This window comes from Cupressus sempervirens, chromosome 1 (assembly GCF_028749045.1).
Source record: "Cupressus sempervirens isolate cs-2001-9-10 chromosome 1, ASM2874904v1, whole genome shotgun sequence".
Lineage (NCBI taxonomy): Eukaryota > Viridiplantae > Streptophyta > Pinopsida > Cupressales > Cupressaceae > Cupressus > Cupressus sempervirens.
The window spans coordinates 296,169,498-296,194,267 of NC_143118.1; the positions used below are offsets into that span (position 1 = coordinate 296,169,498).

The 24,770-nt window shown below is 35.9% G+C and overlaps 1 pseudogene across 1 annotated transcript in view; it reads right to left on the bottom strand.

Moving 5' to 3' along the window:
* Positions 1–24,770, bottom strand: part of LOC149577283 (V-type proton ATPase subunit B 2-like) — a 64,766-nt pseudogene that overhangs the window by 24,713 nt on the left and 15,283 nt on the right. Inside the window, exons 2-13 of the transcript XR_016355122.1 lie at positions 12,514–12,538; positions 12,366–12,418; positions 11,898–11,953; positions 11,588–11,686; positions 9,017–9,076; positions 3,326–3,437; positions 2,862–3,070; positions 2,610–2,738; positions 2,262–2,399; positions 1,957–2,107; positions 1,763–1,845; positions 1,542–1,589 (exon numbers count right to left, since the gene is read on the bottom strand). The product of XR_016355122.1 is annotated as a V-type proton ATPase subunit B 2-like (transcript). The remainder of the gene's footprint in view (positions 1–1,541; positions 1,590–1,762; positions 1,846–1,956; positions 2,108–2,261; positions 2,400–2,609; positions 2,739–2,861; positions 3,071–3,325; positions 3,438–9,016; positions 9,077–11,587; positions 11,687–11,897; positions 11,954–12,365; positions 12,419–12,513; positions 12,539–24,770) is intronic.

A 24,770-nucleotide genomic window follows, 5' to 3' on the forward strand; every position in this document is an offset into this window, starting at 1 on the left:
AGAGTCTTTGTTGAGAGAGAATCTCAGCCATTCTTATTCATGTTCTTAATGAGTTTTTGTTTGTGAGAGATGTTCAAGGTGCAATCCCTTGTTAATGCATTCTTCTCTGGGAGCAGTTTGAGTTGAAAGCGCTTGTTCCACACTTCGTGAGTAGGTATGGTGGACCACACTCTGCGAGTAGAAATGGTGGCAATGTATTCTTCTCTAGGAGAAGCCTGAGGTGAAAGCCTTCTATGTGAGTAGGTATGATGGACTACCCTTTGCAAGTAGGCACAGTGGAAATGTATTCTTCTCTAGGATAATTCTGAGGTGAAAGCCCTCATTCCACCCTCTACAGGTAGGTATGGTGAACCACCCTCTGTGAATAGGCATGGTGGAAGTCGTGTCTGTGACTCCATGACTTTTATTTTAATGTGCTTATAAAGTAACTATGGTGAATTATGTTGAATTATGTTATGCTGAGATAAATGATTTTCATAAGAATCAATGTGATGAGAATTTATCATTGACATCTTTGGTTGCAGCTAAGAGTGTCTACCATATCAAACATCTCTCTCTTGCTAAGAGGGAGTGTTGCAGATTGTAGCTAAGATGGAGATCTTTATCTCTGATTTTGCTATATTTTGAAATAGAGATATATAGAGATAATATATGAGGTAAAGAGACATGTGTCATGCAACTAAGAGGCATGGATTTGGCAATATGAAGACCTGTGATTGGAAATTGAAGAGACCTTGGGTTGTGATGTGAAGACTCTCTCAATTCTATATATATTTATGATTGCTTTGTGTCTGATAGACAATGTATCAAGTTGAAAGCATTGTACTTGAACATTTAATATCGATAAAAGAGAAATTTTTCTGGTGTGGCTGGGTTTTCCCCTTCAAGCTGAAGGGTTTTTGCAAGATAATCTCTTGCGTCTTTTGTGCAATTTTATTGTATTTTTCCTAGCCGTTTATCATTATTTTCTGGGCAGAACATTAACAATTTATTCAACAATGAATGTATGCAAAATCCGGAAAGAAATTACAGATTCCAAAATATCAACCATGCTTAAAATCTAACTCATTAAGTGATGAAATGGAAAGAGTATTCAACAATGAATGTATGCAAAATCCAGAAAGAAATTGCAAATTCCGAAATATCAACCATGCTTAAAATCTAACTGATAAAGCGATCAAATGGAAAGAGCTCAAGTAATAAGATACTGGAGCTTCTAAAGAAGTGCCCTGTGTTTAATTCCTCATGAGTACTAAATTTGGATGCAAAATAAAATACTATATCCAACTCACTGGTTGTGGTGTACCACAACAGAGAAGACAGGGTGAAAGTCCTATGTGGATGTGACAGAAGAAACATCCTTAAGTTAAAGCACCTTGGCAAAATCTTTCCCCAGAATTTAAATAATCAGAAAGATATGTAACATCTAAAGTACCACTTCAAATGGAACAGCAGAACAGCAGCAGAACAGCATTTACACTCAGAAGCCCTATCTATGCTAAATCTAAATCCAGATTTTCTATTTCAAATAAAAGTCTTACCTTCATCAAATGTGATAGGGATGGAAGGACATTAATTGGTGGATAAATCTGCACCACACAAAGGCAGGGAACATTGGTACCCTGGTTTGGAATACAGCCAACAATCCTATAGCTGCTAAAAAAATTGCAATTATTTATTTTCTAATGCAAAATAACTGTTAAAGTTAAATCAGTTGTCAGAAACCTTAATACTAGGGAAACATTATAAGATTATTCTATACCTGCCGATTATGAAGTTGTCTATCAACATATATCTGCCCTTCTGTAATGTAACCAGTAAGATCGGGTATTGGGTGTGTAATATCTGGTAAAACAGAATCTATTTCAGTAAGATGAGGACTATGGACTGAACAGTATTATTATCCCTTTAAACACTACTTTGAACCAATTTGAGAAAAATCAGCTGTGCACTTGCCATCATTTGGCATGGTAAGGATAGGAATCTGAGTAATGGATCCTTTACGACCTTCAATTCGTCCTTCTCATTCATAAATGGTTGCCAAGTCTGTGTACATGTATCCAGGATAACCACGACGACCAGGCACCTCTTCACAAGCAGCAGAAACCTGTCATCCATTGCAGTTGTGAATACTATGCACGTAAAGGCTGTGCAGAAAGGAAGAGTAACTAACAATGGATTGAGAAAATGCTAAACGGAAAACACGTTTCAATCAAGATAATGATAATAAAATTGAATCCAAGTCTAAACAAGGTGCTTACTTCACGTAAAGCATCTGCATATGAGCTCATGTCTGTCAATATGACCAAAACATGTTTTCCACATTCATATGCAAGATATTCTGCTGTTGTCAAAGCAATCCTAGGTGTGATGATACGCTCAATAGTTGGATCGTTTGCCTATAGAAACAAACATTTCATTAGTAGTTTTCTACACAGAGATCTAAATTTTCAAGTTTAGACCACAATGGACATATTTTATCATTACACTTGAGCAGCTTAGCTTCAAGAGTCATAAACATAGATAGTCATTTAGAGCTATACTGTGCACCTACCATAACTGTAAGGTATCAAACAACATATTAAAGAGCTTTAATCAAACAAACTGACCAAGTTCAAAAAGAGAGTAACTCTTTCCATTGAGCCATTTTCTTCAAAATCACGTTTGAAAAATTGAGCAGTTTCCATGTTAACTCCCATTGCTGCAAAAACTATAGCAAAGTTGTCCCCTGCATCAGCCTGCAAATCACATGCATTCCAAATCATTGATCGGAATTTGCATACTCTTTGGAAGTAAACATCCAAATCACCCAAGTTTTAATATTTCATTCCCTTTCTTTGTCATTTAAAAGGCATCAGCACCTCTAACAAATTTGCAGATTTCTCCAATCTTTTCACAAGCCCTGCTTGTCTGCAAATTTGAGCAGCAATCTCATTATGTGGTAAACCAGCTGCAGAAAAAAGAGGAATCTTCTGGCCACGAGCAATGGAGTTCATCACATCTATTGTCGAAATTCCAGTTTGAATCATCTCTTCTGGATATGTTCTTTCACTTGGATTGATAGAACTACCTGTCCAAGACTTGCAGTAACCATTTATAACAAGATTTGTGGATACAAGAATAATCCAAGAGTGGTAACCCATAAACAAGTGAATGAGCATGTCAGTTAAATCTAAAATCAACTTAAAATCCAGAAAAACATCCCGTCTATTACAAAGTGGGACAGTTGTTCAACAGAACTATGCACCCAACTCAAGCACCATAATGTAAGCAGTTCGAAGACAAAAATACCCAAAAAGTCCATTACATTCATTTGGCTTATTACCTGAAATGTCCAAGTAGGCCACGGGTAATATGGCAGGACCATTGTCAATAGGCTTTCCAGACCCATTAAATATGCGCCCAAGCATGTCCAAAGATACAGGTGTCTTCAGAACCTAAGTATTTAAAGAAACCTCCTAAATCAACATCCTAAGAATAAGTAAACAACAATATACCATGAAAATGCAGTAATTATTGCTTGTGATGTACACAATTTACTGCGCTTATTACATTCATGATTCATCTTTGCTCAATAATGTTTCAGACCATTTGAACATAACACAGGGATCCAACCATGTTGTTAGTTTGGCCAATGGCATTTTCAGGATGCTGAGGCAAGTTTCATAGACAGTAGTTCTACAGGTTATTTTTAGGAACAGCAGTGACCAGCTGTACAAAAATATGTACAGATACTCAAAATCTATAGTTTAACTATACATGGCGTCAAATCTTAGGTTTAAATGTTCATTTAATGTGTCATGTTTGATATTAAATTCAATCAAAGATTCAAAATCTAATTGAAATGGCTGATCAGTGATAGCAGTACGCAAAATATTTAATAAACTATAGAATAAAAAGAAGTATGATTAGCATGTAATCTAATTTTTTTTAAATCACTACCAGAAAAATCAATTATAGAAATTATGACAAAATTCTATATAATTTTTTAAAATAAACATATATTTCTAAATAATTTCACAATTTATATTAAAAAATCCAAATTAATATTGATTTTTGTGTGAATTTCATTCTAACATTAATATCAAATATATATCACAAAACTATCATATATCAAATTCTAAGCCTTTATTTATCTTCTTTATCTTTAGATTCTTTTAAGTTTATATACTTTAGACATATATCAGAGTACCAATTCAGATGCCGGTGCGAGAATCGAATGCGCAAATTTTTTTTGGTGGGGGGGCTTTGGATTTGTTTATATACAAAATGCAAGAAATATACAAAATTAAATCAGTTGATAGTATGATACTTCACCGTTGATCAAGATTCAAGATATATATCTCTTTTGGGATGGAGTTTAAATTTAATTGCATTTGCTTAAAAGTTCCTACACCGTTCCCCAATTTCATTTTATGCATATTGCTATCCCATTCGAATCTCTATTCTATTATTAAATTTATATATGAGCTGTTTGTTGAGGATCTGTTGTGACCTCCCTTTGTCATGCTAAAGAATGTTTCCACGGTTCTTCAAAGCTATGACCTCTCTTTGAACAGCTATAAATTAATGTCTAGGGCATTGATTATGAAAATATGTAAATGTACAGATTGGGTACTCTTTTGGTATTAAACACTTACAATCGGGTATAAAAAAAATGCTCTAACAGACATAGAAATCACTTTTGCAGATCAAATTTATCAAACCTGTACACATGGAAAGCTGAGAGGAAAAAGATAGCTTTTGCCTTTCCAATGAAACCTATTGAAAAAGGTATGAAATGCTAGAAAGGCTTGGCAACTCTACCTGCCAAATGATTATATTCCAAATTAATTCCCAGATCAATCAGAAGAACCCTGATTTTATTTCCTTCTATGCGACAATGAAGAAATCTACTTTCGTGAAGCAAAAGCCTTAATTTCTTCAATATTTTAAAAAGTGTCTAATGCTCCCATCACTCATTTCACAATGACCTAATAATTACAAGACTCTTTTTCAAGAAAAATCTTTGAATACAGTTCCAGATTTTTTTCTTTGTATGCATGGGCGGATGCTTTGCATGGCAGTTATTCTTTAAGTTTGGGCCATTTGAAAATTTAAAATACATTATTGACAATTTAATAATGTACTGGTTTATATTAGTAATGTTAATAACATGAATAATGCAATGATCAATCATGAGTACTTTATGTTTTTAAAAGTGAAGTCTGTAGTTAGTTTCTAGCTAGTGTCACAAATATGTGTGGAAATATATTGTTTAGGGTTATGAAATCACTGTCATACAGCCGAGGCATGCATTCATTATATCAGAGTTCCAGATGTGCCTGGGTGCCTTGCAGGTGCATGTCAAAAGCTCACCTGGATGCGCATGGATGCTTCACACTAGCATCCCTCCGCATCCAGGTGCCCTGGGTTAGCTTCCAGCAGGCACCCACAGGGCACCGCACCCGCATCAACCTCTGCAGGCATTGGCACCTGCAACGGCTGCTCCAAGAGTATGGGTAACTAAGGATAAAATTGTACAACACTAAAAAGAGTTTTTTTTTAATTAAAGAAAATGGAATAACCACCAAGCCCCCATTAATAGAGAAAAAATGAATAGCAGGCACATAGAAACTGTAGCCAAAGAAGCTAAATATGCCACTGAAAGGTAAAGTGCAGATTTGAGAATTGCTGGTACAGTCATCTTCAATCTCAAAAAGGAAATAGAAGGAAAGGAAAAAAATGAGCTTTTATATTCCACAACACTAGGTCATGTATTTTTGCGGGTCGGCAGATTGTTAGGAAAGTGTCTTAATCTTGCATTTAAATATGGTTAACCGTTAAAAATTTTAGTAAGTTTTCTTGAGCACAGACTTTCCTATTCTTTTCCCAAAGGTTCAGATGAGTTAGTTAAGCAGGCCAGTAAATTTTCATTGCAAGATCATCTCCAGTTTTGAAGATATTAAAGTTTCTAAATTCAACTTTAAAGGCTCTTGAGGCTCCAAAACAGCTTGAAAATGTGCATAACCATTGGGTGATAGAGCACGTGAAGAGCTTTCTGGCACTTCAAAAAACTTGTTAATCAGCCACCCGCTTCAAAAGTTGTGGCCTCTACAAGTTGTGGATCCTGAAATAGGAAATGTAAGGACATTTTAAACACATAAATGAGTTGTAAAGTGAGTTACACACATTGGTGTGTGTTTTACCACACCATATATCATCTTTGATTGGAGATAAGATGTGCACACTTTATAAGTGGTTTTTAGCCCATGGTTTTATTATATCATTTGACAGTTTTGTGTATTGTATCTCCTAGATATCGTTTGACGGTTTCATGGAGTGGCATCATCTTCTACCCTAATGGAAAGTGAAAAAAGGGGCCTTGGTGATTGCTCTGGGTAGAAAATTAGGCACATTTTATACAGCAGAGGATTATGCTGAAGAGGGAGTTAATTTGTGCAGTAAAAAGCCAAAAAAGAACTCCTTGATTACTCCTTAATGAGAGGTCTAGGATGGAGACTAATCAGGATAGATAACCAAAAGAAAGGGAAAAGGAATATTGAGGAGGAAATTGAGAAGATGGTTCAGGATGCCATCAGAGGGCTGGACAAATCAGAATTCTGTAGGCAAAGACATTGACAATATGAAGAATGGAGAATTCTAGCAGAACAAGTTAGTCACCGCTCTAAAAATGGCAAATGATCTTCAAGAAATTTGATGCCAGCAAAGACATTGATTGCTTTTGCTAATACCATGGTTAGGGACCTAGACAAAAAAATTGAGCCAAGCAGGAAGGCGCTCAATGTAAGGGTGCAGAGGAATTTCAAATTCTTCCAAAATAAATCACCAAAAGAATCAACAAAGGCTTTGAATTCCAAAAGCAACATGATAGATTATGCTCAGCATGATGGTGGCGATAGAAGAAGTTATGGCAACTCTATAGAAAATTGTGATGCTTTGCCCACTTCCAAGGAACAACGGCTTTGGGGAAGAGAAATGTGGTAATATTAGTTTTGATAGAGACAGAGGATGTGGAAGGGGCAGACATTCCTGAGGTAGTGGTCATTTTGGGAGCTACCATGGTGGCTCTGGCCATGATGAGGCAAATGGGTTTGACAATCCTACACAGAAGTTTAAATCTTCTCACCCTGTAGGCCAGTGGGAAGTTGTTGATGAGAAAAACAATATGGAGCCTAAAATTAAGAAGCCTGAAGAAGAGGTGACTTGAGAGAATGCCATGGAAAATAAAGAGAAAAAGGAATGAGGAAATGTTGGAGATGTTCAACTTGGTCCGGAGCTGAAGATTTTATGTGAGCAAGTGGGCAACTCTCTGAAGGAAACATAGGAATTGTTCATTGCAGCATCTCCATCAAAAGTTCACAGAACTTGTATGGAGGTCCTCTTGATGATATGTGTGTACCTGCAATTACAAATTGTGATCCCAAAGGACCATTCATGCATAGAATGATTCCCGCCTCTGACAGGGAGCAATCCTTTTCCTTCGGCCAGATTTTGCAGCGAAGGTCCCTACAGAAATCAAGGTTAGGATCATAGGTCCTATCAATGTGCCTGGGCAGAATGACTTGTATACAAAAAGTGTCTCAATTGGCATTGGTAATGGCAAAGCTGACCTAGTGGAGAAACTGGCATCATCTTCTACACGAATTAAAAGTGAAAAGCAGAAATTTACTTCTGAAGTGGCAGATGGCACGAGGGCATTATACTCAACATGCATTCATGACTTTAATGGTCATGCAGATTCAGTGGACAGCAAAGCTTATGATTCTGCATGGGTTGAAGGTGGATAAATTGTCTTCTTTGTACTTGCTGAGAAGGGAGAACCTTCTATTCATCTCTTTGGAGCTGGATTACCAGCAAGTTCTAAGTGCAGAGTCTGGCCAAGGTTTGCTTTATATTGACAATGGCCAGTGTCCCAACAATGAAGATGACCAGACTGTGAAGTTGAAAATGTGGAATTTACTTTGGTCCCAATTATGAGATTTTGGAAGGTATCGAGGAGTTGGCCACCAAAAAACACTGATGTGGAAAATGTTAACCAGAATGTTATGATAAGTAACACAGGTTGTTTCCAGGTCAATGCTAGTAATTTCTGTCAAAGTTCTGCACCTGAAGATAATGTACGATCCGATTAAGTTGGAATTGATTGCCCATGTCTCTGGAGCTCAATTTCTTTGCAATACAAAGTAAGAGATGTTCAGCTTTCCGACTTCTTTGATTCCAATAGGGCTTGGAAAAGACTTGTGAGAAGTGTTTTTGAGCAGAATTTGGACTTAGGTCTAGTAGAACTTCTGTGGACTTAATCGTAAAGTGAGATTAGAAGCAAAAAGCAGGGGGGGTGTCTTTGTTTGTAGCAATGTGCATTGGACTTCAAGTAGGAAATGTCTTAGTTTCCTAATGATGTTCCATCAATTCAGCACATATCCCAAAGAAATTCCATCATTTTGCTGGAGATTGTGGGTGACCAAGTGACTTCCCCTGCTGCCCTGGTGTTTTGAAATTGCAATAGGTGGGAACTGTGATGGGGGTTTCAGAGGACGGGAATGCATTCCTGTGTAACATAATAAGCAATGTAAATGAAAGAAAATCAAAATGTATACATAGGTAGCGCAGTGCCCAATTCAGTATAAAAGTATACCTAAGAATTTGAAAAAAACACAAGAATTTGATTTGGTAGCCAACTTATGCCAAAATTAATCCCCAGAAGATTACAGAAGGCATCATTTGGAAAACAAGATCAAGATTTCAAAGACTATCTTAATCAATCAAGATACAAATTCCTAAAAAATTCAGAACGTGATAACTACCATTTTCAGAAAGTAATATCAAGTTTGTAATAAGGTATAGAAGCAACGTGACCTTTAAAACCAACAAAACAAGCAAATAAAAAGAGAAGATGTCACCATTCTATAACTGTACAAAGTTTTAAAAAAAAAAGATGGAGGACAATAAGCAATATATAACCCAAACTTTTCAAATGCAATGAACAATTATTATGTGAAGGAATCCTTCTAACCTCTCCAGTAAATTGAATGGTAGTATGCTTATTATCAATTCCTGATGTCCCTTCAAAGACCTGTTACATGTAACATGAAAGGAAAAAAATATTCACAATAAGTAAGGATACAAATACACAGATTTGACACTGCAAATGCATAAAGAATATGAAAATGAGATTTAGCAGGTTACAATTTAAGTTCTAATATTAACTGCACAACAAAAATTCTCATTAAATAAATTCTCAGAGATATCAATTTATCAAACTTGTTTGGAACCTGATAAGCCAGAAATGTTTTTGGCAATGAATGATCAAATAGCCTTCACCAGAAATGAAAACTGAAATGAAGCATTAAAATTGCTTCCAGATATGAATATGCACTTTTTGTCAGCAGTGCCTGCATTATCTACACCCAAATGACACGTAGGTATCGCAGGTAGTAGATACCTATGTAAGAAATTTACATCCTTAATTATAAATGTGCGCACAGTAGTCCTCATCATGTCCACAATGTCTATATGCTGTTACAGGGGGAGTGGCATGTAGTCATCATCAACAATGTTTGAGCACCTAAACTTCTTGAAATAGAAGCTTGTCATACAGAACTTGGTTCTTCTTAAGCAAAGAAGGTGACTGGCTACTAACTGTTTGACAAGCATCCAAGCAGTCCTGCAATCCCGAATCCTCCATTCAGAATTACAAACACTCCCCCGTACAAACTCCAAATTTGTTGTTCAGCCCAACATTCGAACCCCACAATCATCTTGCAGCTGTTTTTAATCTGATGGCGCTGTTCAATTGGCGTCTTTATGATATGTGCTGAATTGTTGTGTACCAGCTGGTACAATTCATAAGTGCTTCCTCAAATTGCCCAAAATGAATAAAATCATTGGACACAAAACTATCTAACATTTTGAGAGTGCTCAAATGCCCACATATACAGAATAATACTAATCCATGCCCTCGGCACAGAAACTTGACGTATATCACTTCTGTGATCTATCAGTAAATTTCAGCTTGCATAACTTTAGAGACATTGTGCAAGTCTAATTAGACTTGTCATGAATTGTCAATCACTTTGGATTAGAATGCCCAAATTCTTAGCCATTCCTGGCATTCTCAGTTGATTTGGCACATCTAAAAGACACCATTCAAAGCTTTTAAAAGCCACAGGTAAACACTGTGTTAATGGAAGAATACAATCAGAACTACTGAAAATTTAATTTATAATTTCCTTATCTTACAGAAATTGATGAAAATACCCTTGTAAGAAGGGAGAAAATGATGAGCACATCAGATTTTGTTATGTGAAGTGAGGCAAGCTTTTAAAATCAATAGTTTTACCATTTCAGTCTTTTGTAATCGTTAAGTGTGTCATTTAGTGGAGTATTGCGATAGCCTCTCATATAGTGCCCCCACTGAAATCATTTTGATTACCTAAAGTTATATCATCTAAGAGGCAACTTCATCTATAAAATCCCCACCTCCCTCCCACTATTTTTCTAGTTTTTTTGAAAACTGATTCCTTCTTTTTATTGTTTAAACAGCTCAAATTTGAGGAAATGCAAATCTCTATTTTCTAAGCAAGCTCCATGGGTGTGCCACTTAAGAAGTTCGTTTAGATTCCATTGCATTGCTCTATGATTATATCTTCTCCCACAGCACTCCATAAACAAGTCCAAATTTTCCTATAATAGAATTTCAAGTTGTGCCTTCTGCTTCAAAGTTCGCATTTCATCTGATAGGGCACTAGTCCAACCACTGTTGTCAGCTTGCTGAATGTCAAAGAAGTAATAACAGAAGAATTTTTCTGTAACATTGTAGCAAAGTAAGCTGCATAAACTGTGAGACTATGAGACCATTGACTTTTCAACTCAAAGATCACTATCATCAGAACTTTCTTAAATTTTGAATCTTGATGGAACAGAATTGTTCACATCAACCAGTCATACTTCTATAAAAATCAAAGTTAACACCATTTAGTCAATTAGTACAACATCTCAAATCCAATCTTTTAGTTTCTACTCAATGATAGTCATGTCAACAGTTCTCTAGCCAGAGCATGCATGCTTATTAGCTTTGCAAGTTTGCAACAGTCATTTTCTTTTCTTCAATTGCAGTTCCATTTCAAAATCATGCTCCACATATGTTTCATGTTTCTTCTTGTTTAAGGGTAATGTATAATTTGTAACTTAATGTTTCCTAGGAATCAAAAATCAATGGTATTGCAACAACCCACTTTTTTCTTCAAGTATAGCAGCCTTCACCAACTAATTGAAGAATGGAGCTATGATAATTTTATTTTCAACAAAAAGGCAAAAAGTCTGCAACAAAACGGTAAATTGCATCTTATCTGGGAGGTCTTGGGTTCAAGTCTACTCGAATTTAATAAAAAATAATAATTAATCACAACACATAACAATTAATCTTGGCTTTAGCCTCTTACCAATAAAAAAAAAAATCTATTCAACAAACCAGGCGCTTCCTTATTTTGCTTGCATTTTTACAACAAGGCTTGACAATGGCTTCTAGGTATCATTCGTGTGTATTACACAAAAGAAGAAATATTAGCTAAGCATCAGTATTTACCTGCACAACAGCCCTCTCACCATCAACTTCCAGAACCTGACCTCGGCGTGTCGTGCCATCCCCTAACCTAATGTTGACAATCTCTTGATATTTTGGACTCTGCCTAAAATCAAGACGTCTAATATCAAGTACAATGGGTATTATATCGGATGTGCCCTCAACTATATTTTATACTGAAACATACCCCAAACTAGGTACATTGGTTTTCAAAATTAAAAGTGCTAAATAGCCAAGAAAACGCTAAGCAACCAACCAAACAAAAACAAAAAAACATTCGAAGAAAAGTAGCCAATATCTTTAGGTACTTTACCTTCACTTTTTCTAATATAACCAATGGGCCTGCAACTCCTGAGACAGTCCAATACTCTGCAACCAATAATAAAGATCACTAAGTTATCAACAATAAGAATTCAAGCAATTGTTAAAACTTAATGCAATGCTACGAGTTAAAAGTAAAACCAATATTACATGTGGAATCCTAGGCATAGTTGTTCCTTCTCTGTAATTCCACCGACTAGGATTTTCCATCTCAATAGTTTGCCTTGATATATTAATATTCAAGAGGCTTTATGATCCACTCAACAATTATCATTTGACATGGTTATTTCAATTTCTTAAGATAAATAAGAAGGATACATACTACCATGCCTCTCTTAGATAACTTCGTATAAATCTGCATAAAAGACACTGAGAGATACCCTTCCTAAGGCTATCAAAATACTAAATAAAAATGAATATCAATATAGATTTTACAATTCTAAAAACTGTGAGTCCTTACCGATCAAGGGCTGACATTCATAATGATTTGCATCGCTTTTGCCACCATTTTTTCAGTGAGAAAAAATTTCAGGGATCACAGTTATTTGCAGGCAGAAAATGTAGATCTGAAAGTTGTGGTACCTTATAGCAGCGTATTACTTATATACCTCCGTATTCGTAGAGTTGTGTCAGCTATTTTTTTCAGGAAGAAAAGTTAAACTCTTCGTCTCCGAATTTAGCCGTTGCAACCGTGGGTTTCAGAGGTGCCGATAGACCATAGCAGCCAGACACTTTGGTTTTATTTTTTCTAGCTTTCTTCTTTCGACCTTCTAAACATTTAAGAATAATCAAATTATTATTCAAATAAATTTTATTTCTTTAAATTTAATCTTTACTATATTTTTAATGAATACAATTAAAAAATGTATTTTATTTAAATATGTTGTTCATTTAAAATACTTGTATATCGATAAAATATTTTTAAATTTGAAAATAATATTTTTTATTTTTTATTTAAAATAAATATTACATTTAAATATAAATAGTTAAATTTTTTATAGATAGTATAAGTTATGTTCTTGATAAAAACTGAATGCCATTATAGGCAAAGTATTCATTATTGTTCAGTTTAGAAATTGGTTTGATGTTGATACATTTTGGGTCAACTGTACTTGCAATTGTTATGGATTGATATCTAGAGAGTCTACATTTAATGTTTGCATTGCACATGGTGGTGAGCCTTTTTGGTTGAGTTATAGAGGTTTTGATGCAAACTAGTTACTATTGTCATTTACTGGTAAATTATCTTTGACAGTGGTCCAATCTTTGGTTTGAAGAGTTTTAGTAGTGCAGGTTAGCGATTTGTGATTCAGGATAGTTCATGAAGAGGTACATTCTTGTGTTGTTACAGATTTGTTTGAGAATTATTTGTGTGGAAGTCAGTTTGATCATTTGATAGTGAAAGGGAATTTATTTCCTTGCTGACTCAGTCAAGAAACACATTCTTTTGATTATTGCTTCATGTATTGGATTGTTAGCATGTTGATTATCATTGTAAAGGATTCAATATGTGTTCTAACCAACGCTTATGGGTTCGCATTGGTTGATGTAATTTATTTGGTGTAGGCCTCTATTGAGCCAACCTAATATGTACTTGAGACTTGTATATGTAAGTGAATCCATTTATGAGTTCAGTGTGTGTACCAATGAGATCATGATGTGCGAATTTGTTGATGTGAGCATTATATCATAGAAAAGAATAGGGAAGAAGTAGGAGTGGAATTTAAAGTTGTGCTTTAAAGGAGTTGTATTAGCATACTTGATGATTTTGGTCAATTTATCTTAGCAGATCTGTGTCCATAGTGAATTGTTGTTCGCCTTTTGGGTTGTTGCTCTTATTGTAATTAGATTGTTGTCTAAGCAGGGTTGTTGCCCTTCTTGTGATAGAGAAATGAGCTCCAGATGTGTGTTTGAATATACGCACATTCCCCATTGTACTTTTAATAGGATTTTATAGAAGTCAATACATCATCTTGTGGGTTTGATCCCCACAAGGATTTTTCCCTTAACCAAGTTTTCCTTGAGAACAAAATATTTGTGCTATAATGTGTTATGGTGTTATTTGCTTTGCATTGTCACATATATTTTAGATCTTATTGGTAGTATATGAATTAATATTTTAATCTTCCCGCAATTGATTCACCCCTCACACCTCCTCTCAAATGTGTGTAGTGCATTGTTATTCCTAATATTTGGTATATGAGCTCTTTGATCCTTTTTTAAAGCTTAAATACTTGAGCAGATCTATAATGACCTTTAAGAAGGAAAGTTTGAGGTATAATGGAACTAACTATGCACTTTGGAAAAGGAAGAGCCTTTGAATATTATAAGGGATCCCTACCAAATCTTAGATCTTGAGAAATCATATGAAGAAGAAATGAAGAAATTATATTACAATATGATTGGCAAGGAAGTCATACTCAGTATTGTAGTTGATGCAATGGAACATGATATTGCTCATGAAGTCTAAATGAAATTGCATAATGATGGAGACACAACCAAAGACCAAAATGAACACCTAGGAAAAGGGAAATATTATTATCAATGAAAAATGCCCCATGGGCTTACAATAGTATGATTCTGGAGAAAGAAATCCTCCACATAGTACCTTCTCTCAAACTCCACTGAGAACTGCCTTTACAATGCCATAAATGTTCTTCAATAGACCCCAATTCGTTTAGGGTTAGGAATACATTCTAGAATATGCCAATTGGCATCCACCACCAAAACAGAAGGTTCCAGAAGTCACGTTAGAAGTCGGTGTAAAATTAGAAGAATCCAAAAATGATAGTCCAACTTTTGTGAGGCATAACTTTTGAACTGGGAATATGATTGACAAATCGTTTACATTTTTAGAAAGCTCTCGAAACACTCTATTGCCCTATGAACTAGCTTTTCTCGTCCCCCATTTTTTGGCCCCGTACGAGGCCATTTAGTATCCCAAATCTAACTTTGAAGTGCTCTTAGGAGGTCTCTAGAAAACTTAAAACTGCAATAACTTTCTAACCATAAAGTCTTTTGACCTTATTCTTTTTCTGGAGCGCTTTAAATTACAAGTATAATCATCCCTCCAAATTGCACCCTCTAACTCATCATAATTTTGGCTCTATTACCAAAAAAATCCATTATCTACATTTACATGTATCCCAAGGTGCTTAAAAAATGTAACCCAAAAAACTAATAGTGGAACTGTGAGAGTTGGAACCTTTATTTGACCCAAATGGGTATCCAAAAATTAAAACACATTAAACAGAAACTATCCTTACGCATATTTTTGGGTGATACAGGATTGCCCTTACACCACTAGATGCTCCTGCATCAGACACCCAAGGTAGATTGGAAAGTGACCCTGGCACTTTATGGTAGAGGAAAACCCAAATGGGTAACCTCCACTACTGATATCCAAGTTGAGTCTTCTATTGGTCATCCTTTCCACTTCACCAGGTACTCTTCATACTACCTATTTCTGGTACTCCTACCCACGCGATTATCCAAAATCTCTTCTATCTCCTCCTTCTTAGAAGTAGGAATTGGACATGGCTCTAGCATCAACCCCTCATCTGCACCATCATCATGATATTTTATTAAGTCTACAATGTTGAAGATAGGAGAAATGTGAATCCCATCTGGCAACTCCACCTCATATGCATTTCCCGAGTCATGTTTGTTCAAAATTTTGTAGGGGCCAAATTTTTTCATCTTTAGCTTGTTGTAAGTACCCACTGGAAACCATTCCTTTTGTAAGTGTACCATAGCAAGATCCCCTACTTGGAACTCCTTATGTCTCCTCCTTCGATCTTCCCTAGCTTTATACAGTTGATTCATCTTGGCAATGTGTGCATGGACCTCCTCATGTAGGCTCTTGATATGTTCAGCAAATTCTTCTATCTTGGCACTTGTCCTCTCCCCTTGCTCCAATTCCTCAATTCTGGTGCATTCCTTGGACTATTTCCATACACAATTTGGAATGGTGATCTACCAGTACTCCTATTTACAGAATTATTGTAAGAAAATTCTGCTTGTGGTAGAATCAAATCCCATCCCTTGGGCTTATCTCCTACTAAACACCTCAGCAAATTGCCCAGACTTCTATTTACCAATTTGGTATGTCCGTCAGACTGCGGATGATGTGTAGAATTGAACCTCAATTTTGTCCTCAACTTCTTCCATAAAGTCCTCCTGAAATACCCAACAAATTTAGTATCTTTGTCGGAAACATTACTCTTTGGGAGACCATGTAGTCTCACCACCTCTCTGAAAAAAAAATCTGCAATATGTACAACATCATGAGTCTTATGGCATGGGATGAAATGTGCCATCTTGGAGAACCTATCAACCACCACAAATACTGAGTCATTACCCCTTAGTGTCCTTGGCAATCCAAGAAAAAAATCCATACTTAAGTCCTCCCAAGGCTTTGATGGAACAAGCAATGGCTAATAAAGTCCAGTATTGTGACTAAATCCTTTGGCTACTTGACATACTTGACAACTCTGCAAAAATTTCTTCACATCTTGTGACATTTGAGGCCAAAAATAATGTTCTTTAAGAATGGCAATGGTCTTATCTTGACCACCGTGTCTTGTCATTCCCCCATTGTGTTTCTCTTTGATCAAGTTTTCCCTCATAGAACTCCTTGGAATGCATAATTGATTGCCCTTGAACAACATACCATCCTTAATCAAATAATCTAGCCACTTGGTTCTGTCTATAGTAACAGGTTCTTTACAAACCTTCCATGCTTCAGCAAAATCAGGATTCTCAAGGTATAGATTCTTGAGTTCATCAAACCCAACCACTTCAACCTGCATTACTGCCAGCAACAACTATCTCCTACTTAATGCATCTACAACCCTATTAGACCTTCCACTTCTATGTTTCAACACAAATGTATAGCTCTACATGAACTCTACCCACTTAAAATGTCGCTAGTTTAATTTACCTTGGCTATTTAGGCACTGCAATGTGTGGTGATCAGTATACAAGACAAATTCTTTTGGCAATAAATAATGCCTCCATTTCTTTAAGGCCTGAACGATTGCATAACACTCCTAATCATAAACATAATACTTCTTCTTTACATCATACAATTTTTCACTAAAATTTGCAATAAGCTTACCTTCTTGGCTCAATACTACTCCAATACCACTGCCACTAGCATCACAATCTACCTGAAACACTTTATTGAAATCAGGAAGTACCAACATAGGTTGTTCTGTCACCTTCTTCTCAACAATTCAAAATTCCTTGCAGCTACTGTAATCCACTTGAACTCTTTCCTATCCCCCCTTATTGTTTCAGTCAAGGGTGCACATATGCCACTGAAATTTTTGATGAACTTCCTGTAAAAAATAACCAGACCATGAAATGATCTCACCTCAATAGTAGACCTTGGAGTAGGCCATTCCAAGATGGCCTTTACCTTCTCTAGATCCATTTTGAGACCTTCAGATGATACAACAAACCCCAAGTAGACTAACTCTTTTTTTACAAAGCTACATTTCTTCAAATTAATCAACATTTTCTCTTCCCTCAACCTTTCAAGGACACTACGAATGTGCAATAAATGTTCATCAAAAGTCTTACTAAAAATTAAAATATCATCCAAATAGACAATAACAAATTTTTCCAAGAATTTCTTTAGTACCTCATTCATAAGCCGCATGAAGGTGCTTGGCACATTGATCAGTCCAAAGGGCATGACTAACCACTCATATAGACCCTCCTTGGTCTTGAATGTAGTCTTCTACTCATCTCCCTCTCATATTCGTATCTAATGATAGCCACTCTTGAGATCTATCTTTGTGAAGTACTGAGCTCCACTCAAGCAGTCCATAAGATCATCCATTCTTGGCAAAGGAAACTAATACTTGATGGTTATTTTGTTTATAGCTCGAGAGTCTATGTACATTCTCCACTCTCCATCCTTCTTTGGTGCCAGTACTGCAGGTACTGCACATGGACTCGGGCTCTCTCAAATCAAACCCTTCCTCAATAGCTCCTGAACTTGTCTATTTAGCTCCTCAATTTCAATAGGAGTCATCCTATGAGCAGCCTTGTTAGGAAAACTAGCTCCAGGGATTAAATCTATCTGATGTCTGATCTGCCTTACTAGTGGCAACCCTTCTAGAGCATTATTAGAGATGACATCTCCATACTTAATAGGCCTGAAACTTTAGGTGGAATTTCATTACTACCTTCCTTATCTCTTCTAGGAATCAAAGCATAACACATACACTAATGTTTCATACCATCCAAAAAATTTCTTCCATCAACAAGACATATCCTAGCACTACTGCATACCTTTTCACCTTCCTTTATCAAGGGCTTCAATTTATGGCGAACTCCATCCTTTGTTAGAGAGTATGTATTTGCATGACCATCATGTATAGCATGTCTATCAAATTGCCACGATCTTCCCAATAATAAATGGCAGACATCCATTGGAATAATGTCACAAAGAGCTTCATCATGGTAACTCCCAATCTTGAACTTCACCAAACACTGTTCACTAACCAGGACCTTATGGTCATCCTTCACCCAAGCAATTTGATAGGGTTGGGGGTGTTTCTCCCTCTTGAGCTTTAGCTTAGAGACCATCTACTCAGACACTAAGTTTTTAGTGCTACCACCATCAACAATCACATCACAACACTTATCCTCGCACTTGCACCTGGTACGAAACAAACTCCTCCTTTGTCCAGGTTTAGTCTCACCGCTTACTAAGACCCTTTCATTTATGAGAACCTCTCCTCTTTCTTCATCCTTAGAATGTGATGACTGTGCATCCTCATCCACATGTGCAACCCTTGCTTGACCATTAGCTCTCCTATCTATCTTTCCTTGTTGTTGAGGGCATTCAAATGCACAATGACCTTCTTCATTGCAATGAAAATAGGTACCATGGAAGCCTCCTCTTCCTGAATGTTGTCCATGTCATCTGCCTCTTCCTCTTTGATCTCCAAAGTTTTGATCACGGGAGCGGTTGAAACCCTCATTCCTCTGGTTCTTGCTGTAGACACCTAAAAACCTTTAAAAAATAAAGTATTTTTATTTTCTGAAAAATTCCTGATGACATCATCATTTATTAATTAATTAATTTATTTATTTATTTATTTTTATGCCATTAAATCCCTTTATCTTAATTAAAAATATTTAATTAAGGAATCCCTCCCAAAAATGTTTAAATCTTATTTAAACATTATTTCCTTATTTATTAATTATTTAATTAATAAATTGACCAAAAAACCCAAAATAAATTTAAAAAAAAAATTTTGCCCAAAACTTGGCCAATTTCCTTAAGACCACTAACCTCTTCCAAAATCTTCTAATCCTCCTTTAATTTTGATTAAAGGCTAATCCCATCATTTCCTACCCCTAATCCCAACTCAAAATATTTAATTAAGATTAAATATTAATCCTCATGTTTATTAAAAAAGTTTTAATAAATATCTCCTCAACCCAAACCCTTGAAATAAATAAAACTTTATTTATTTCCTAAAAATCTAATTTATCCTCATCCTAAGAAGTTCTAGACTCTTCTAGAAAGTCTTCATCCTCATCCTAGGAAATTCTAGACTATTCTAGAAAGTCTTTATCCTCATCCAAAGTCTAGACTCTTCTAGAAGATGTCTTTAAACCTAATCCTAATCCCCTCCTAACCTTGTCACATTCCCTAAACATGGGTTAAGACTTGCTAACCCAAGCCAAAGTTAACAAATATCTCCTCCTTCACCCACCCTCATTAAATGCCATCCACTTGCCTATCCCTAAGCTAATCCTAAACCATCCTAATCCATCTTCTAATCATTTGCACAAGCCTAAACAAGCTTAAAACCTTCCTAATCAAGTCCAAGTCGAAATTGCTCTCATCACCCTCAAAATATCTCAACCATAAAACTTTATGAAGTCTACTAGGTCATAAATGACTCTTACAAGCCCTTTTATTGCTCTTACAAGTCATTATGAGGGTCTTTATGAAGATTTTATCCCTTGAGCCTCCTTTGTTGACTCATCCTTCCCCTTTCCTCCATCCTCTCACCATGTGACATGTGTCATTCCTTGATTGGTTGTAAGGAAGCACAATCCATGTGCTCTCCTCTCATGCAATCTAAGCCCTCCATGAGCTTTTTCCCATCCTTGCATCTCAGCCCTCAATCCCTCAAGCCTCTTGCCTATAAATTGGATCCTTCCCCTTTGCAAAATAACACAATCCATGAAGTAAAGTCATAATGCCATTTTAAGAAGCCATTTTACATCAAAACCATACACTCACACCCAAATTCCAACTCCATTTGAAGCCATTTTTGAAGCATAAAGCTTGAGCATACATCCTATCTATTTAGACAAAGCTACTCAACAAGAGAGCTTCTCATTGAGAGAGCCCATTAATGGCTCATATTCTCAATTGAGAGCTCATCTTAGTCTATCTTGAAGTTTATGAATTTTGTTTAGTTTGTAGAAGCTTTATTTAAATTTGGTTTCTATTAGCATACTAACATTGCTCATATACACTTGCTAGTACCCACATCTTCATTTTTCTGTTGAGTCTCATTTCAGCCTCCAAATGACCTACCACCACCCCTTCCTCCTTGACTGTGCCCTCTTTGCCTTCCATCAAAAATTTTGTTTAGCTTCTCTTCAACTCATAGGGCAAACGGGTATGCCTCTTCAATGCTAGTCATTCTAACCAGACTTAACTCCTCTTGAATGCTAGGTCATAACCCATTGAGGTAACAGGAAACCTTCTCCTTATTAGCTTTAGCATGCCTTGCCCTAATAATAAGTTGATAAAATTCCTCTGTATATTCTTAGATAGACTTTCTTGCTTGCTTTAACCCTTGCATTTTCTTGAACAAATCAAGCTCGTAATCAATAGGAATGAACTGCTTCTTTAGTTTGTCCACCTTGTGATTTTCTCCTTACCTCTTCTATTCCTTTCCAGCTGAATCTCTTGCCGCCAGATTTTGGCATGGCCTTTCATTTTGGCCTTTACAAACTTAACCCTCTTTGGGTCTCTGATATCCTCATACTTAAAATACTCCTCTAGTTCATTGATCCAATTGATCAACTCATCCGGGATTAGAGTTCTCGAAAACATACCCACATCAATTTTAGGTCTTTTTCCAAGCTTAGAAATGGCCCTAAAAAGCCTCTCCTCTTCCTAATTCAGGACTTCCTCTTCACCTTCCCCTTCCTATCCAATATTTTCTTCTTCTTCATTTTCTTCCTCACTTTCGTTGCCTGCGGCAACATTCAGTCCTCTGCGGATCTCCTTCTGCAATGCTTGAACTTGTCTCTAGAGGGCTCTAACCTCAAGAGTAACAACTCTGGCCCTTCCACCATGTTCCTTTGTGGAGGCATCTTCTTGTCTCAAACCCACAACCACACAGTCTTGGTGCAAACTGCCTCACAGTTAGCACTCTGTCTACACACTTAGGAAAACTTGCTCTGATACCACTTGATGGGGACACAACCAAAGAATAGAATGAACACACATTAAAAGGGAAATATTATTATCAATGAAAAATTCCTTATGGGCTTACAATAGTATGATTCTGGAGAAAGAAATCCTCCACACAGTACCTTCTCTCTAACTCCATTGAGAACTGCCTTTACAATGCCAGAAATGTTCTTAAATAGACCCCAATTTGTTTAGGGTTAGGAATACATTCTAGAATATGCTAGTTGGCATCCACCGCCAAAATAGAAGGTTCTAGAAGTCACATTAGAAGTCAGTGTAAAATTAGAAGAATCTAGAAACAGTAGTCCAACTTCCAAGAGGCATAACTTTTGAATTAGGACTCTGATTAACGAACCGTTTATATTTTTGAAAATCTGTCAAAGTGGTCTATAGCTCTATGGACCAGCTTTGGTCATCCCCCATTTTTGGCCTTGTACAAGGCTATTTCGTATCCCAAATCTAACTTTGAAGCGCTCTTAGGAGGTCTCCAAGAAACTTAAAACTACAATAACTTTCTAACTGTAAAGTCTTTTGATCTGATTCTTTTTCTGGAGTGCTTTAAATCACAAGTATAATCATCCCTCCAAATTACACCCTCTAACTCATCATAATTTCGGCTCTATTACAAAATAACTCATTTTTTACATTTACACGTATCCCAAGGTGCTTAAAAACTCTAACCCAGAAAACTAATAGTGGAACTGTGAGAGTTGGAACCTTTATTTGACCCAAATGGGTATGTAGAAATAAAAACATATTAAATAGAAACTATCTCTAAGCATATTTTTGGGTGATACAGGATTGTCCTTACACCACTAGATGCTCTTGCATCACAATCAATTTATGGAGGAGATAAGCATGTGCTACAAGTGAGGTTACAAAGCCTAGAAGAAAAGTTACAATCCATGAGAATGAGTGAAGATGAGAGAAGCGGGTCCTATGTGTAGAAGATTACCTAGGGAATTAGAGGTGCAAAAGGAACCATTATTGAAGATGATATGGTGACAAATATTCTTAGATCCTTGCCATGTTTTAGTGATGCAAAGGTTCTATTATTGAGGAGATCAAAACTATTCAAATTTTGACAAGGGAATAATTGGTTGGCAACCTCTAAGATGAATAAATTAGGAGATTCTTTACCTAAGGTAGAATCATTGTTCAAAGCTATTATTGTTGGAATAAGTCAAAATTGAATCATCAAGTATGTGGCAAAGAGTTTGAGTTACAAACAATTACTAAAATAGATATGTCCTCCATCTCTCTATTAGTTGTCATTCGTCTATAGTTTGTTTTTAGTTAGTTTAGCAGATTTATAGGAAAGTGATTTGTCTTCAAAATTGTATAAATGAGTATCATTTGATCAATGTTTCTCTCTTCCATCTTCTTTATTTCGATTTCTTTGACTTTCTATTTTGGTATCAAAGCTAAGAAAATGTCAATCATACTTGAGGAACCATCAAATAATAGTGATGAGTTGATTGAAGATGAATGACTTGTCATATTGTAAAGAAGTCAGTGCTTTGAAGATAGCAAAGTGTGTAGTATAGTTTGTAATCACCCTAAAATGGGCTAATATACTTAAAGCCCCACTTGCTCCTAATCAGGATATACTGCTAATTATGTTAGCATAATTCATCAAACATAAATTTCAATTCTGTCAACTTGTTTACAAATATAATTCAAATTATCCTCAATCAAACCAATTAATTCCTAAATCAAATAGTAAATGGCCTAGTCTATTTAATTAAATCAAAAGATTAAATACACCTGGCTAAGTTAATTAGTAAAAAAGAATCAATAAATCTCACTAAAAGACATGTCATCTTAAAGGGGACAAATGGACAAGAACATGGACCAATGAGAACACATCCCATGGATCATCTCACATGGACAACTCCACTTTGAATCCTAACCCTCCCTGAAATTTAAATATTAACCATCCATTTGGACTCAATTTCTATAAATAAGATGGATTTTAAGCTCAAATGGTCCTCATTCTTAGATTTACATTGTCATTATAGTGAAATGTTAACTTCGTTTTAAATTTCAATTCTGAGTTCATTTCAAATCTTAGTAATTGGCTCAAATTTCTATTTGGGGATAATGAAATTGAATCTTTACTTTGTATTTTCTTACATCATTTGAATCTCTCATTCTATTTAAGTATTATCATTGATTAGGGACTCTCTTATCATACTCTTTTCTAGATAGGGATCAATAGGATGATTTCTTAGGGATTTTGTGCTTTCTTTTGATCTATTTGATGTAATAACCCTAATGATCTAATTTCCTATGGAAGTGTGGTGTTCTTACAAGTACATAGTCTTAACAAACATTTTTTGTGCCCATCATGGGGCTAGGCCCCTCTTCTTATCTTGAACTCTCTCATTTTTAGCCCAAGATTTCTATATAGAGTCACCTTAGTCACCTTTGGGAGAGGTGAGTCACTTTTAGGAAGAGGGGACTTGCCTTTGTGAAGAGGGGAGTTACCTTTGGGAAAGTGGGTCATCTTTAGGGAAAAGTCAGTTGCTTGTAGGAAGCAAAGATACTTGACTTCAGTAAAATTGGTCATCTTTGGTGAGCCTTTTCACATTCTTTCATGTCTTTGAAGTTCGATTGATTTATTATAGCATGTTCTTGTAGTATTTGATCACCTAGAGTATTATTTGACTAACCCTAACTTGCATTTTTTTTTTTTTTTTATTTGAGTGATCTTTTAAGCTAACCCTAACAAAAGACTTTTTTTGTGATGTGTCTTTAAGTTTATTTGATTATCATAATCCTCTAATGGTGTTTTGCATATTGTGATGGCTTTGATCTAACAAGTTTTTACAAAACATTTGAAAAAGGCATACTTGAAACTTATAAGACTACTAATGAGTTGATCTAGGTTTCCTTGGAGACCTAAAACATTGTGTCTTCTTTAGTGTTTTCTTAGCTCTTTATTCTGATTAGGCCTTGTTGAAGTCCTTCTATGGTCTTGATATTAAGATAGGGGAGTATGCTCTTTACTACATGGAGGTGATAACCATGAGTAAATCAAAAACCTAGACCACTTTATGAGATAGACTCTCTTGGGAGAAAGGAAACGTGCTTTTGTGAGTGTTTTATTCTTGAGTTAGGGGATTATGCTCTCCTTATTTTAGGATAAATGAAGAGATCACAAACATGTGTTCCTCAGTGATGAACATGCTTGATGTGTTTTGGTGAAGTGAAGAGGATAGAGGACTATGCTCTTCTCCTTCTTGGAGAATCAGAAACTTATAACCCTCAGAGCTAAACTAGTAAGTCCTTGTTACCTTTAGAGGGTCTATCAGATGAGGGAAAAATCTCTCTAGGAATGACCCAAGTGAGCACACACCTTTTGCCAGTGATTCCAACTCCCTTTAATAAATAAGCTTT